This window comes from Medicago truncatula, chromosome 8 (genome assembly GCF_003473485.1).
Source record: "Medicago truncatula cultivar Jemalong A17 chromosome 8, MtrunA17r5.0-ANR, whole genome shotgun sequence".
NCBI lineage: Eukaryota > Viridiplantae > Streptophyta > Magnoliopsida > Fabales > Fabaceae > Medicago > Medicago truncatula.
The window spans coordinates 18,503,032-18,521,127 of record NC_053049.1 but is presented as its reverse complement, the minus strand read 5'-3'; the positions used below and the strand labels follow the sequence as shown (position 1 = coordinate 18,521,127).

General features: G+C 38.2%; 1 non-coding gene across 1 annotated transcript; it reads right to left on the bottom strand.

Annotated features, from left to right (window-relative positions):
- Positions 1-7,127: 7,127 nt before the first annotated feature.
- On the bottom strand, positions 7,128-7,234 carry LOC112417663 (small nucleolar RNA R71). The gene has a single exon (XR_003008255.2). It is a non-coding gene; the product is annotated as a small nucleolar RNA R71 (small nucleolar RNA).
- Between the last annotated feature and the right edge of the window lie 10,862 nt (positions 7,235-18,096).

Here is an 18,096-nt window from a genome sequence, read left to right as displayed (position 1 = left end):
ATGACCCCGCTAGCTTTTGGAAACGCATTACCGGATTAAGACATTATAACACTCGTTCCAATAAGGCTAGCAACATTCACAACCTCGTGCTTAGGTACCTACAAAGGGTCATGGCTTGTACCATTTGGGGGTAGGAAAGAGGTAGGAACAACTAGAACGGATGAACTTTTTATGCTTTGGGCGATGCTTAGTAACAACCCCGCGAATACTTGTTTCTACTTACTTGATTACCTTGCCTCTATAGGAACTAGGCCTGATATTAGAGCTGGGATAGTAGTAGGTGGTATCATTACCTTCATTTCTAGGAAGTTTGGAGTGGGTGAAGAAGAGGGGATAACTCCAATTGAGGGAAACAACATGCTAAACATTGAAACCCTCATTTCTATGAATTTCATCAAACTTCATCCACCCATGACTTATGCACTTCAACTTAATATACCTATTTTGTTTCTACTTCCTAACCCATCTCGGACTAACACCGAGGTGGAAGAAAATTTGTTGTATGTTGGTGATGGTCCACAGGTACAGGAAGAGCATTATCAAGGTGGGGCAGGAGGTGCACACTTGCACAATGAGAAAGCACACCATGAAAAACACAATGAAAGATGGGCATGGATGCAAAATGAGGTACAAAGGATAAGCACCGAGCAACAGAGGCAAGGTGTCGAATTATCCGGTTTAAGAAACGATGTCCTACGGGGCAACCGCATATCCGAAGAAAATAACCAAATGCTTCGGAACATGATGCACCACTTCCACCTCCAAGGTCCACCCTATGGACCTCAATGAAAAATGTGAGCTTTCCTCTTCCCCTCTTACCTTATCTCTTCCTTCTCTAAATCTATCTTCTCCTCCTTCTCCTTCTTCTTCTTCCATCTCTTCTTCTCTCTCTTCTATTTTTCTTATTTTGAATCATTGAGGACAATGCTTCTCCTAAGTGTGGGGGGAGCCTAATAAAGTGTCTTGAGTCGTAGTGTTTCCAAACTCCCTTGAACTTTATTCTTTTGTTCTGTTTTATTGTAAAAGGCATGATTAAGTAGCTTGTTTTTTATTGAAAAATATCATGACATAATTTTTTTTTATTGTCTCCTCTTAATTGGTTATTTCTTGTACGTGAAAATAAACTCTTGTGTTTTAAGTTTTCCTGATATACCCACATCTTGTTTTAAAGTGAATAAATTCTCCAATGAGAAATGCACAAGTTGCTTCCCTTGAGTAAATGTATGGATATGTATTTTAAGGAAATGCGTTCTAATATTAGTTGTACGTTGACCTTTAAAAATTCTCAAAAGTAAAAGTAGTATAAGTTAGTATAAGGCAGTCTATAAAAAGCCAAAAAGCCAAATTGATTTCAAGGTCGCATCATTGAATCTAGATTGGGGAAGGGGGTAGGCCCTCCGACTTCCTACGTGAAGATGATGTTATCTTGAGAAACTTTAAAAAGCGTCATTGAATCTAGATTGGGGAAGGGGGTAGGCCCTCCGAATTTCTACGTGAAGATGATGTTTTAAGGGGCACCATTGAATCTAGATTGGGGAAGGGGGTAGGCCCTCCGACTTCCTACGTGAAGGTGTTTTTTCCTTAAATAAAGTACCCAAAAATGTGTAAATGGCAAAGATCAAAAGATAGAAAATACTCTCATCTCTCTTATATGAAATGAAGGAAGGATTTTTCTTGGTTGGTTTAGCACTAGGATTAGAATATGTTTCCTCATAATATCTATCTTATACATGAGCAAAAATATGGGTTGAATAAGGTTTACAAGAAATGTTTGAGTTTGTGATTAGAGTACGCTTGAAATTAAAGCCCTTGAGGAGACATGTGTTTTAATTAAATTGTCATATGATAATATTGTTTTGTGCTACCATGTTTATGCCTTTTGCTTGAGGACAAGCAAAGATTCAAGTGTGGGGGAGTTTGATGAGTCATTTATTATCTATTTTAATATGTTATTTAGTTTCGTTCTAAATAGATTTAAGTTTATTTTATTTTAATATTATTTCGTTTTTGAGATAGCTTACTACAAATTGCATTTTATTATATTTCAGGAACGAATATTGGATGGATTGAGTCTTGGAGTAAAAGAAAGGGACTTAGAGCTGATTCAGTACAAAAATACGAAGATTCGGAGACAAAAATATGTCTCCCCCAAAGTCAGAAGCTTGGCACAACCCGTGCTAGCATTTGCACGGCCGTGTTGATGAGTCATTTATTACCTATTTCTAGATATTATTTAGTTTAGTTTTAATTAGATTTTAGTTTATTTTATATTAATATTATTTCCTTTTTAAGATAGTGTACTACAAATTGCATTTTATTATATTTCAGGAATGAATATTGGATGGATTGAGTCTTGGAGCAAAAGAAAGGGACTTGGAGCTGATTCGGTACGAAAATACAAAGATTGGAAGACAAAATATGTCTCCCCTAAAGTCAGAAGCTTGGCATGGCCCGTGCTAGCATTGGCACGGCCGTGCCACCCTCAGAGTGTCTTTTGCTGCTTTTGCTTAGATTTTAAGCTACTCTATTTTTAGCCCGAATGTAATTGCTTGGATTTTAAGTCAAATGTATGCTATAAATAGAGTAGTCATCCATCACAAATACTCATTTTTCTTGGAATGCAATATGTGACAATTGTCTTTCTAATAAAAGTTCATTTACTTTCTTGTTATTTATTTTTATGCTTTCTCTCTTCTTCTCCTTGTCTACAATGAACGTCAGTGAGTAGACTTCTCTTGTCTTGGGATTGTTGGATAAGTCTAATTACATAATCCTAATCAAACCAAGCTTTAAACCTTAATCTTATATAACCCTAATTCCTTATCTAAATTCACCGCTTTAACATGGATCAACCATTATCAAACTGTGGAAACGAAAGTGGAGGGTTTGATAATTGTTTATCCATCATCTCAAATATCAATTCATAAAACGAAAGTGGAGCTTTGATATTCGAACAAGTGAATTTAGACAAAGATTGTAAAGGCAGCGAAATAGTCTTTACAATCATTGAGACATATAGTTTCGATCTTCAAGGGAACTAGTAATGATCAAGTCAGCGAAATAGGCTTGGTTGTTAGAGGAACCAAAATCTAATAGTAATCAAGTCAGCGAAATAGGCTTGGTTGCTAGAGGAACAAAAGAGAAACTGTCTTGAGAAATTAGGTCTAACATAAGGTTATAAGTTTAATAGTTTGGTTTGTGAAGGACTTGTTATTAGGACGAACCAATAATTCCAAGGCTTTTATCTTATTTATTTTCTTGTAATTAAAATCCCAAACCTTTTTACCCTCTAAATCTTTAGTTTAATCATTATCTAAAGTTAATTGAATTCATAACTCCCTGACGGAACGATACTCTATTTTAATACTTCGATAGGACCGTGCACTTGCGGTTTTATCTCATCAAGTTTTTGGCGCCGCTGCCGAGGAGTTATTGTAATTTGATTAACTTTTTAATAGTGGTTAGTCTATATATATATATATATTTATAAAATATTTTATTTCCTTTTCTTATCTTTATATTTCTTTTATTTTTTATTTATTTTATTTCTTATATATTTTATTTTATTTCCTTTTCTTTTTTTTATATATAAATTTCTCTCTCTCTCTCTCTCTCTCTCTCTCCCTCCCTTTCTCCTTATTTTATTATTATTTTTTTTTATTTTTATTATTTCTTATCTTTAACCATTCTCATCTCAGGCATGACTCAAAACTATTATCCTTGGACTCCTTCCCCTGTTTTGCCTCCTTGTTATGGAATATTTGGCCATACTGGTCAACTAGGTAGTGTTGTTAGAAGTTCTGAGCAAGTAAACTATGCTCAATATAATCAAGGGTTTAGGAACGATCAATTTTTTCAAACCCCTCAAAATCTTTTTGGACAACATACAACACCACCTGGTTTTGAAAATAACCAAGGAGTCCCTCAACGATCCATCTTGGAACTTTTGCTAGAAAATCTTGTATTAGATAACTCTAGGCACAACAAAGAATTTGAAATCCAAGCTAGAAATTTGAAGGACTCTCTTGATAGGCTTTCCTCAAAAGTAGATTCTCTTTGTACTCACAACAAAATTTTAGAGATTCAAAACCCTCAAGTAGGCCATCAAGTAGCCTCTCCCTCCCAAACCTCCGGAATCCTTCCGAGCCAACCTAAGGCTAACCCAAAGGGTCAACCGAATGATGTTACACTTAGGTATGGTAAACAATTAGAGGACCCCGTTGTGGAAACCAAAACTAATGCAGTTGAGGTAGAGAGTGAAAAGCCACAAAGTGAGAAAGTTGTGATAGAGAGTGAAAAGCCTAACATATCACCACCTTATGAGCCAAAAATTCCTTTCCCACAAGAGTTTGATGAGTCCAAGCTAGATGAGCAGTTTAGAAAACTTATTGCAAACATTCAAGAAAAATTGCCATCTAAACTTAAGGATCCTGTGAGTTTATCCAAACCATCTGTCATAGGATCCGAGATTATAGAAAGAGTCATGTGTGATTTGGGGGATAATGTCAGTTTGATGTCATTGTCCCTTTATGAAAGATTGGGTATAGGATAGAGAAACCCTTTGACCGTCAAGCTAATGACTTTAAACGAGCGCTTCGTGGGAGGCAACCCACGCATTTAATTGCTTTTGTTTTATTTGTTTCTTTTTGTTTTAAGTTATTTTGTAGGTAATTGTCCAAGAATGATTCAAGAAAAAGAAAAATTTTGAAGTCCCGGTCTCCAGAACCTTGGCACGGCCCGTGCTCACACTGGCACGGCCGTGCCAGACCTTGCCTCTCCAAAACCAAGCCAAACCCAGGAACTTGGCACGGCCCGTGCCAACCTCAGCACGGCCGTGCCCGACCCCAGGTAAGGTTAAACCTCATTTTTCTTCCCTCATTCACCTAACCAACATCTCTTATCCTTCCATCTTCTCTCTAAAACCTTCATAACCACAAAAAACCATTCCAACCACAACCTTTCATTCCAAAACCACTTTCATCCACCCCATCCAAAAATCATCCAAATTCATAGCCCTCATTTACCTCACCCAAAACCCACAAATTCATCACCAATTTCCACAACCCAACCCCTAAAACTCACTTAAACCTTCTCCCCATCACTAAACCAACCCTTTCCACTAGCACATTCCCTAAACACAACCACGCTAAATCCAACCAAGGTTAAGGCTATGGCTTCCGAAAGAGGTGGTAAAGAAGTTGCAAGCTCGTCAAGAGGACCTCCCCCAAAGAAGCAAGTTATAACAAAGAATCTTGGAATACAATTCAAGGACAACAAGCAAAGGGATAGGTATAAAATTCTCATCTCTAAATCTATACATGCTTGTAGATATCCTTGATAAGTCATTTATTGACTATTTTAATATGCTTTTTAGTTTAGTTTTATTTTATTTTATGTTAGTATTATTTCCTTTTTAGGATAGTTTACTTTGAATTGCATTTTATTTTATTTCAGGAATGAATATTGGATGGATTGAGTCTTAGAGCAAAAGAAAGGGACTTGGAGCCGATTGGATGCAAAAATATGAAGATTGAGAGACAAAAATATGTCTCCCCCATGCCAGAAGCTTGGCACGGCCCGTGCTAACCTTGGCACGGCCGTGCCACCCTCCAGTGTCACTTTTGCTGTTTTTGCTTAGATTTTAAGCTACTTTATTTTTAGCCCGAATGTAATAGCTTAGATTTTAAGTCGAACAAATGCTATAAATAGAGTAGCCATCCATCACAAATATTCATCTTTACTTGGAATTCAATAAGTGACAATTGCTTTTCTAATTAAAGTTCTTTTCTTTTCCTTTATTTTCTTGTCATTTACTTTTATGCTTTCTCTCTTCTCCCCCATGTCTACGATGAACATGAGTGAGTAGACTTCTCCTTGTCTTGGGATTGTTGGATAAGTCTAAATGACATAATCCTAACCAAACCAAGCTCTAAGCCTTAATCTTGTACTAATTTCTTATCTGAATTCACCGTCTTAACATGGATTAACCATTATCAAACTGTGGAAACGAAAGTGGAGGGTTTGATAATTGTTTATCCATTATTCCAAATATCAATTCATAAAACGAAAGTGGAGCTTTGATATTCGAATAAGTGAATTTAGACAAGGATTGCAAAGTCAGCGAAATAGGCTTTGCAATCTTTGAGACATATAGTTTCGATCTTCAAGGGAACTAATAACAATCAAGTCAGCGAAATAGGCTTGGTTGTTAGAGGAACCAAAATCTGATAGTAATCAAGTCAGCAAAATAGGCTTGGTTGCTAGAGGAACATAAGAGAAACTGTCTTGAGAAATTAGGTCTGACATAACATTATAAGCTTATAGTTTTGGCTTGAGGAGGACTTGTTATTTAGATAAAACCAACGATCCCAAGGCTCTTTTTATTATATTAATTTTCAACAATTTGAAAACCCCCAACTTACAATTCTCTTCTCTTATAATCATCTCTAAAGGGTAATTGAATTAAACTACTCCCTGTCGGAACGATACTCTTTTAATACTACTTCGGTAAGACCGTGCACTTGCGGTTTTATCTCATCAAGTTTTTGGCGCCGCTGCCGGGGAGTAAACTAATTTGATTAACTCTTTCTCTGTGATTAGAACTCTCTTCTCTTCCTCTTTTCTTCTACTTCTTTCTTTGTTTTACCACTAACTTCTTGGGTTCTCGGTTTCTTATGCAAAGAAGTAAAAGTCTCGGAGAATTTATTCCTGAGATCGAAAGGTTTTTGCATAAGAAAAAGAGAGAGGCACAAAATAATACTGCTATGGCTGAACGCACTCTCAAAGAGTATGCTACTCCTTCAACAGAAGAGCCACAAGCTATTATCGTGTACCCAACTGTTGCGGGTAATAACTTCGAAATCAAGCCTGCACTACTCAATTTGGTGCAGCAAAATCAGTTTTCTGGATCACCCACTGAGGATCCAAATCTCCATATTTCTTCCTTCCTTAGACTCAGTGGCACCATAAAAGAGAACCAAGAAGCCGTAAGACTTCATCTCTTTCCCTTTTCCTTAAGGGATAGAGCTAGCGCTTGGTTCCATTCCCTAGAAGTCGGTTCCATCACTTCATGGGACGATATGAGGCGAGCATTCCTTGCCCGATTTTTCCCCCCATCTAAAACCGCTAAACTTAGAGATCAAATTACTCGTTTCAATCAAAAAGATGGGGAATCTCTCTATGAGGCATGGGAGCGTTTCAAGAAAATGCTTAGACTTTGTCCCCACCATGGCCTAGAGAAGTGGCTTATAGTCCACACGTTTTATAATGGCTTGTCATATACCACTAAGATGTCTGTTGATGCAGCTGCAGGTGGAGCTCTAATGAACAAAAACTATACGGAGGCTTATGCTTTGATTGAGGACATGGCTCAGAATCACTACCAATGGACCAACGAGAGAACCGTCGCCACTCCTACTCCCTCTAAGAAAGAGGCAGGTATATACGAAGTCTCTTAATATAATCACCTTGCTGCTAAGGTTGAGGCATTAACCCAAAAATTTGAAAAACTTAACGTTAATGCTGTCACACCTTCTTCTGCATCCCCTCCCTGTGAAGTCTGTGGTATATCCGGTCATATAGGTGTTGATTATCAGTTAGGTAATGCTGTCAATATTGAGCAACTGAATTACGCTCAATACAACCAAGGAATGAGGCCAAATCAAAATTTTTACAAAAATCCTCAAGGTTCCTATGGACAAGTGATGAGATAAAACCGCAAGTGCACGGTCTTACCGAAGTAGTAAAATAAGAGTATCGTTCCGACAGGGAGTTATGAATTCAATTAACTTTTAATGATGATTAGATGAAAGATTTTTAGATAAAAGTTTGGATTTTTAATTACAAGAAAATAAAAGAAAAGATAAAAGTCTTGGGATTATTGATTCATCTAATTGACAAGTTCTTCACAAACCAAACTATTAAACTTATAACCTTATGTTAGACCTAACTTCTAAAGACAGTTTCTCTTTTGTTCCTCTAGCAACCAAGCCTATTTCGCTGACTTGATTACTATTAGATTTTGGTCCTAAGTTGCAACCAAGCCTATTTCGCTGACTTGATCACAATTTAGAATCCTTGAAGTTCGAAACTATATGTCTCAAAGATTGTAAAGACTATTTCGCTGCCTTTACAATCTTTGTCTAAATTCACTTGTTCGAATATCAAAACTCCACTTTCGTTTTATGAATTGATATTTGAGATGATGGACGAACAATTATCAAACCCTCCACTTTCGTTTCCACAGTTTGATAATGGTTAATCCATGTTAAAGCGGTGAATTTAGATTAGAGATTAGGGTTACATAAGATTAAGGTTTAAAGCTTGGTTTGATTAGGATTATGTCATTAGACTTATCCAACAATCCCAAGACAAGAGAAGTCTACTCACTAATGTTCATCGTAGACAAGGAGAAGAAGAGAGAAAGCATAAAAGTAAATAACAAGAAAGTAAATGAACTTTTATTAGAAAGACAATTGTCACATATTGTATTCCAAGAAAAGATGAATATTTGTGATGGATGGCTACTCTATTTATAGCATTCTTTCGACTTAAAATCTAAGCAATTACATTCAGGCTAAAAATAGAGTAGCTTAAAATCTAAGCAAAAGCAGCAAATGCAACTCTGGAGGGTGGCACGGCCGTGCCAATGCTAGCACGGGCCGTGCCAAGCTTCTGACTTTAGGGGAGACATATTTTGTCTTCCAATCTTTGTATTTTCGTACCGAATCAGCTCCAAGTCCCTTTCGTTTGCTCCAAGACTCAATCCATCCAATATTCATTCCTGAAATATAATAAAATGCAATTTATAGTAAACTATCTTAAAAAGGAAATAATATTAATATAAAATAAACTAAAATCTAATTAAAACTAAACTAAATAATATCTAGAGATAGGTAATAAATGACTCATCAAGCAAAAGGCGTAGACATGGCAGCAACAAAAGGATTAATATATGACAATTTAAATAAAAGCTTATGTCTCCCTCGAGGTCTCATTTCAATGTACACTAATCACAACTTCAAGTATTCCTTGTAAACTTATTCAACCCAATAACAAATCTCAAGTGAGTGTGTGTGTGTAGTCCAACCCTTTTCTTGCTCCTGTATAAGATAGATATTATGAGGAACAGGTTTTAACCTTAACACTAAAATGACCGAGAAAAATCTTTTCTTCATTTCATATAAGAGAAGTGGGAGAGTTAAGATAGACTTGATGAATTTATACATTTGGGGGCTTGTAGATGCCTAGGGGTTATCATTTCACATTGGAAGTCCGTGAGGGGGTATCCTTTCCTCCAAGTTTCTATAATCACCCTAAGTAGTGCTACAACTTGTTTACTTCACTTAGGAAGTTCCTCTTTTTAGAGGGTTTAGTTCAAGCACAATTTATTTGAGAAGTCATCACCACATTTAGGAAGTTAGTGAGCGGGTATCCTTTCCTCCGCGTGTGGTGATATCCTTCCGCCCCATTTCGGTTTACCCATTTCATCACATTAGAATTATTCCCACATAAACTTATACTACTTTTACTCTGAAGATTTTTATGGGTCCAGGTTACCATTAAAGTTAGAACGTGTTCCTTAAAATACCTATTCATACACTTACTCAAGGATTGCAACCAGGTGTTTTTCTCATTGGAGAATTAATTTCACAATAAAACTTGATGTGGGTATAGCAAGAATACTTATAAGACAAGAAATCACTTTCATGTACAAGAAACGACCATTGAAGAGACAACAAAAAATTTATGTCATAATAAAACAATAAAAACGAGCTGCTTAATCATGCCTTTCACAATAAAACATAACAAAAGAATAAAGTTCAAGGGAGTTTGGAAACATTACGACTAAAGACACTTTATTAGGCTCCCCCCACACTTAGGAGAAGCTTTGTCCTCAATGATTCAAGATAGAAAAATAAAAGAGAAGGAGAGGAAGAAGAAGAAGAAGAAGAAAAAGAAGGAGGAGGAGAAAGAAGGGAAGAGAGGAAGAGGAAATCTCACATTTTTATCATTGGGGTCCATATGGAGGACCTTGGAGGTGAAAGTGGTGCATCATGTTCCGAAGCATTTGGTTGTTTTCTTCGGATATGCGGTTGCCCCTTTGGACATCGTTCCTTATGCCCATTAGTTCAACACCTTGCCTTTGTTGCTCGGTGCTTATTCTTTCGACCTCGGTAGTCATCCATGCCCATCTTGCATTTTCATGTGTATCACCTTCATCAGGGTCATGGTGCTCCTCATCATGGTGCAATTGTGCACCTTCCTCTTCTTGGTGCAAGTGTGCACCTTCTACTTCTTCATGATGTTGGTCTATGTGCACCTGTGGGTCATCATGAACATACAACAAATTTTCTTCCACCTCGGTGTTAGTCCGAGATGGGTTAGGCAATAAAATCAAAGTGGGCACATTGAGCTTGAGTGTATAAACAAAGGGGATTCGAGGTTTTATGAAATTCATAGAGATAAGGGTTTCTATGTTGAGTCTATTGTTACCCTCAATCTTGTTTATCCCTTGGTCTTCACTCACGCCTAACCGTCCAGCTATGTATGTTATGATACCACCAACTACTATTTCTCCCCTACTATCAGACCTATTTCCTATAAGGGAAAGGTAGTCAAGCAAGTAAAAACAAGTGTTAACGGGTTGGTTGTGCAGCATAGCCCAAAGCATGAAGAGTTCATCGTTCCTAGTGTTCCCTAGTTCTGTCCTTCCCCTAATAGTGCAAGCCATTACCCTTTGAAGGTACCTAAGTACGGGGTTGTGAATGTTGCTAGCTTTGTTGGCACGTGTGTTAAATTGGTCAAGACCTGTAATTCGCTCCCAAAAGGCGGCGGGTTGATAGTTAACCGGTTTCAAATTTTGATCCCAAGAGTCGTGGATGAACCCCGCATTGGCGAAGCCCATCTCATCACAGAAGTGTTGAAGAGACATCTCGTAATCAATATTCATAAGTCGGAAAGAAACTCTATGATTAGGGTTATCGAAATTCAACCTATCTTTCGTAAAAACAATAGAACTTAAAAATTCATAGGTGAAATTCTCATACCCTCTCATAGGTTTCAACATATCAACCCATCCTAACCTTTCTAGCAGATTAAACACATTATCTTTAATTCCTAGCTTATTCAAGTCATGGTTATCAGGGTACCTGCAAGGATGTAGAGGTTTAGAGATTAGAATTTTGTACCTATCCCTTTGCTTGTTGTCCCTGAAGGTGATGCCATGATTCTTGACTTGCGGTTTCTTCTTTGGGGGAGGTCCCCCTGATGAGCTTCCAACTTCTTTTCCACTTCTCTTTGAAGCCATTACCTTGACCTTGGTGTGATGGCGGTGAGGGTTTGTGTACGGTTTGTGTTGGTGGAAAAAGGTTGGTTTAGTGGTTTGGTGAGGGTTTAATTGAGTTTTAGGGGTTGGGTTATGGAGATTGGTGAAGAATTTCTAGTTTTTGGGTTAGGTTTATGAGGGTTATGAATTTGGGTGATGTTGTTTGGATGGATGAAATTGGTTTTTGAATGGTGGGTTATGATTGGAATGGTGTTTATGATTGATTGGTTGAAGAAATTTTGGGAATTGGTGAGATTTGGAGGGGGGTGTGGAGGTTTGAGGTTGTATGGTTATGGAGGTTTTAGAGAGAAGGGTGAAGGTAGAGAGATGTTTGTGTTTGAGAGTGAAGGAAGAAGAAGGCCAAAAGGTAAGATTATACTTACCTGATATCGGGCACGGCCGTGCCAAGCTTAGCACGGGCCGTGCCAACATTCTGGAACAATGGCCTATTTTGGGTAGTCCAGGTCTGGCACAGCCATGCCAGTGTGAGCACGGGCCGTGCCAAGGTTTTGGAGGACGAGGCTTCAAAATTTTTCTGTTTTCTTGAATCCTACTCGGACAATCACCTACAAAATACTTTAAAATAACAAAAACAAAATAAAAGCAGTTAAATGCGTGGGTTGCCTCCCACGAAGCGCTTCTTTATAGTCATTAGCTTGACGTTAAAGAAAGTGTCCATTAGAAAGGGTCAAAGATGTTGTATTGTGTAGATGACGCTAAAAAGCGTTCTTTCACATCATGTTCCTTGACCATATTGCAATAATAAAGGGCGGGACCTTCCTTAATGTTTTCAAACTCAAATCCTACCATGTCTTCACTGACTTGAAAAACTATCATACCACTCTTAACATCAACTATAGCACCCGCAGTGGCGAGGAAGGGTCTTCCTAGTATCATAGGGCAATCGTGGTCTTCCTCGATGTCAACAACCACAAAGTTAGTTGGGATGTATATCCCTTCTATCTTAACGGGGATGTCTTCAACGTATCCGGCTATCGGGATGACCGAGCGGTCAGCCAATTTTAGTATCATCTCGGTAGGTTTCAACTCTCCTAGTCCCATCTTTTTAAAGAGGGATAGAGGCAACAAACTAACACTGGCTCCTAAGTCACACAAGGCTTTGTCAACGGTCTCTTTCCCCCTATCACACATGGGATGGCAAAACTACCTGGATCTCTAAGCTTTTGGGGTTGCTTCTTGACGATTGCACTACTTTCTCTAGTTAAAGCTATTGTCTCTTTATGATCTACAGCCCTTTTCTTTGAAAAAAATTTCTTTTAAAAACTTGGCGTATAGAGGCATACGAGACAAAGCTTCAGCAAAGGGAATCTTAATGCAAATCTTTTTAAGTATGTTTAGGAATTTAGCGAATTGAGCCTCCAAGTTGAGCTTAGTAAGCCTTAATGGGTTAAGGTTTTTGTTCTTATCAAGCGGTTTCTTTATCGTATCCCTTTCACCTAGAAGCTTAACATTCTCTCCCGTGACACTTTTGGCTTTATTAACGGTCTCTTCTAACTTACTGCCCCCGATAGAAATAACATTGATATGGGCTTTGGGGTTTGTTTCAGGTTGACCAGGAAAGACTCCTGGTGTTTGAGAAGAGGCAGCCACTTGTTGGGCCACTTGGGAGATTTGGGTCTCAAGCATTTTGGTGTGAGTGGCGATAGAATCGACCTTAGTATTGAGCTTGGAGAGAGAGTCGTTCAGAAATCCTGTTTGGTTTTTCAGTTCTTGAAGATTTTTATTTTGATTAGCTATGCAATTTTCCAACAAAATCTCCAAACTTGATTTCTGAGCCACTCTCTGGTTGTTTGCATAGCCAGGTGGTGCTGCTTGATGAGATAAAACCGCAAGTGCACGGTCTTACCGAAGTAGTAAAATAAGAGTATCGTTCCGACAGGGAGTTATGAATTCAATTAACTTTTAATGATGATTAGATGAAAGATTTTTAGATAAAAGTTTGGATTTTTAATTACAAGAAAATAAAAGAAAAGATAAAAGCCTTGGGATTATTGGTTCATCTAATTGACAAGTTCTTCACAAACCAAACTATTAAACTTATAACCTTATGTTAGACCTAACTTCTAAAGACAGTTTCTCTTTTGTTCCTCTAGCAACCAAGCCTATTTCGCTGACTTGATTACTATTAGATTTTGGTCCTAAGTTGCAACCAAGCCTATTTCGCTGACTTGATCACAATTTAGAATCCTTGAAGTTCGAAACTATATGTCTCAAAGATTGTAAAGACTATTTCGCTGCCTTTACAATCTTTGTCTAAATTCACTTGTTCGAATATCAAAACTCCACTTTCGTTTTATGAATTGATATTTGAGATGATGGACGAACAATTATCAAACCCTCCACTTTCGTTTCCACAGTTTGATAATGGTTAATCCATGTTAAAGCGGTGAATTTAGATTAGAGATTAGGGTTACATAAGATTAAGGTTTAAAGCTTGGTTTGATTAGGATTATGTCATTAGACTTATCCAACAATCCCAAGACAAGAGAAGTCTACTCACTAATGTTCATCGTAGACAAGGAGAAGAAGAGAGAAAGCATAAAAGTAAATAACAAGAAAGTAAATGAACTTTTATTAGAAAGACAATTGTCACATATTGTATTCCAAGAAAAGATGAATATTTGTGATGGATGGCTACTCTATTTATAGCATTCTTTCGACTTAAAATCTAAGCAATTACATTCGGGCTAAAAATAGAGTAGCTTAAAATCTAAGCAAAAGCAGCAAAAGCAACTCTGGAGGGTGGCACGGCCGTGCCAATGCTAGCACGGGCCGTGCCAAGCTTCTGACTTTAGGGGAGACATATTTTGTCTTCCAATCTTTGTATTTTCTTACCGAATCAGCTCCAAGTCCCTTTCTTTTGCTCCAAGACTCAATCCATCCAATATTAATATAAAATAAACTAAAATCTAATTAAAACTAAACTAAATAATATCTAGAGATAGGTAATAAATGACTCATCAACAAGCAGCACCACCTGGCTATACAAACAACCAGAGAGTGGCTCTGAACGACTCTCTCTCCAAACTCAATACCAAGGTTGATTCTATCGCCACACACACAAAAATGCTTGAGACCCAAATCTCCCAAGTGGCCCAACAGGTGGCCACCTCTTCTCAAACACCAGGAGTCTTTCCTGGTAAACCCGAAACAAACCCCAAAGCCCATGTCAACGCTATTTTTCTTAGGGGTAGTAAGCTAGAAGAGACCGTTACTAAAGCCAAAAGTGTCAAGAGGGAGAGTGTTAGGTGTCTAGGGAAGAAGGGTGTGATAAAAAGTGAAAAATCACTTGACAAGAACCAAGCCCTTACATCATTAAGGCTTACTAAGCTCAACTTGGAGGCTCAATTCACTGAATTCTTAAACATAATTCAAAAGATTTGCATTAAGATACCCTATGCTGAAGCTTTGTCTCGTATGCCCCTATACGCCAAGTTTTTAAAAGAAATTTTTTCAAAGAAAAAGGCTATGGATCATAATGAAACAATAGCTTTGACAAGGGAAAATAATGCAATCATCAAGAAGCCACCTACAAAGCTTAGAGATCTAGGAAGTTTTGCCATCCCTTGTATGATAGGGACTGAAACCTTAAACCGAGCCTTATGCGATTTAGGAGCAAGTGTTAGTCTGATGCCCTTACCCCTCTTTACAAGGCTAGGGTTGGGCGAGTTAAAGCCTACCGAAACAACATTGAAGTTAGCCGATCGTTCTGATATCCAACCTGTCGGATATGTCGAGGACATCCCCGTTAAAATAGAAGGGATAGACATCCCAACTGATTTCATGGTGCTTGACATAGATGATGACAATGCGTGCCCTATAATCTTAGGACGACCCTTTCTCGCCACTGCGGGTGCTATAGTAGATGTTCAAAATGGTAGGATTGTTTTTCAAGTGAGTGATGAGTTGATAGGATTTGAGTTGGAGAATTATATGAAAGGTCCCGCCCTCTATTCTTGTAATGTGATTAAAGGTCATGATGTGCAAGAACGCTCATTAGCGCCATCTACACAATATGACCTCTTTGATCCTTTCTAATGGACACTTTCCTATAACGTCAAGCTAATGACTATAAAGAAGCGCTTCGTGGGAGGCAACCACACATTTAACTGCTTTTGTTTTGTTTTGTTTTGTTTTTAATTGTTTTATAGGTAATTGTCCGAGTATGATTCGAGAAAAGGGAAAATTTTGAAACCCCGATATCCAGAACCTTGGCACGGCCCGTGCTCACACTGGCACGGCCGTGCCAGACCTCACCTTCCAAAAACCATCCAAAAACTCCAGAATGTTGGCACGACCCGTGCTAAGGTTGGCACGGCCGTGCCCGATTACAGGTATGGATATACCTCACCTTTCATCTTCTTCTTCCTTCATTCTCCACCACAAACATTCAAACTTCTCTCAAAAACCTCCATAACCATAGAAATTTCAAACCTCCATATCTCCCTCAAAACTTCACCAATTAACAAAATTTCTTCACCCAATCAACCACAATCCACATTCCAATCATAACCATTCACTCAAAAACAACTTTCCTCCATCCCTACCAAAAATCATCAAATTCGTAGCCCCCATTCACCTACCTAAAAACCCACAAATTCTTCACCAATTCACCCAACCCAACTCCTAACACTCACTCAAACACCAACCCTTCACCCAACCAACCTTTTCCACCAAAACCACTTCCCAAAACCCAACCTTCACCCAAAACACAAAAAGGTCAACCAAGGTTACGGATAATGGCATCTAGGAAAGGTGGAGCAAGCTCTTCCGGAAGACCACAATCAAAGAAGAAAACGCAAGCCAAGAATCATGGCATAGTCTTCAAGGACACCAAGCAAAGGGACAGGTATAAAATTCTTATCTCTAAACCTTTGCACCCTTGTCGATATCCTGATCCTTATACTTTGAGTGTGCTAGGACTAAGGGATAATGTGTTTAGCTTACTAGGAAATTTAGGATGGGTTGATATGCTTAGACCTATGAAAGGTTTTGAAAATTTCACTTATGAATTCTTAAGTTCTATTGAATTTACGAAGGATAAAGTGAACCTTGATAACCCCGACCATAGAGTCTCCTTCCGACTTTTGAATGTGGATTACGAGATGTCTCTTGAAAATTTTTGTTTAGAAATGGACTTCGCAAATGCGGGGTTCATCCATGACTCTTGGAATCCAAATCTTAAGTCGGAAGACTATGACCCCGCTCTCTTTTGGAAATGCATTACCGGGTTAAGGCAATATAATCCTCGCAACAATAAGGCTAGTAACATTCACAACCCAGTGCTTAGATACCTCCAGAGAGTCATGGCTTGTACCATTTGGGGTAGAAAAGAGGTAGGAACAACTAGGACGGATGAACTTTTTATGCTTTGGGCAATGCTTAGTAACAATCCCGTTAATACTTGTTTCTACCTACTTGATTACCTTTCCTCCATAGGTGCTAAACCGGATAATAGAGCTGAGATAGTAGTCGGTGGTATCATTACCTTCATAGCTAGGAAGTTTGGAGTGGGTGAGGAAGATGGGATAAATCCAATTGAGGGTAACAATAGGCTTAATATTGAAACTCTTGTTGCTATGAATTTCATTAAGATTCACCCACCCATGACTTATGCACTTCAGCTTCGCATACCTCTTTTGTTTCTCCTTCCTAACCCATCTCGGACTAACCCCGAGGTGGAGGAGAATTTGTTGTATGTTGGTGATGGATTACAGGTACATGAAGAGCATAATCAAGGTGACGAAGACGGTGCACACATGCACCATGAAGAGGAACCCCATGACCATAACGACAACAATGAAAGATGGGCATGGATGCAAACTGAGGTACAAAGGATAAGCACCGAGCAACAAAGGCAAGGTGTTGAATTATCCGGGCTAAGAAATGATGTCCTAAGGGGCAACCGCATATCCGAAGAAAATAACCAAATGCTTCGGAACATGATGCAACACTTCAACCTCCAAGGTCCTCCCTATGGACCTCAATAAAAATGTGAGCTTTCCTCTTCCTCTTTTTCACCTTATCTCTTCAATTTCTATCTCATTCTCCTCCCTCCACTTTTTCCTCTATCTTGAATCATTGAGGACAATGCTTCTCCTAAGTGTGGGGGGAGCCTAATAAAGTGTCATTAGTCGTAGTGTTTCCAAACTTCCTTGAACTTTATTCTTTTGTTGTGTTTTATTGTAAAAAGCATGAATAAGCAGCTTGTTTTTATTGTTTTATTATGACATAATTTTTTGTTGTCTCTTCAATGGTCGTTTCTTGTACATGAAAGTGATTTCTTGTCTTATAAGTATTCTTGCTATACCCACATCAAGTTTTATTGTGAAATTAATTCTCCAATGAGAAAAACACCTAGTTGCAATCCTAGAGTAAGTGTATGAATAGGTATTTTAAGGAACACGTTCTAACTTTAATGGTAATCTGGACCCTTAAAAATCTTCAGAGTAAAAGTAGTATAAGTTTATGTGGGAATAATTCTAATGTGATGAAATGTGTAAACCGAAATGGGGCGGAAGGATATCACCACACGTGGAGGAAAGGATACCCTCTCACTAACTTCCTAAATGTGGTGATGACTTCTCAAAACAAATTGTGCTTGAATTAAACCCTCTAAAAAGAAGAACTTCCTAAGTGAAGTAAACGAGTTGTAGCACTACTTAGGGTGATCGTAGAAACTTGGAGGAAAGGATACCCCCTCACGGACTTCCAATGTGAAATGATAGCCCCTAGGCATCTACAAGCCC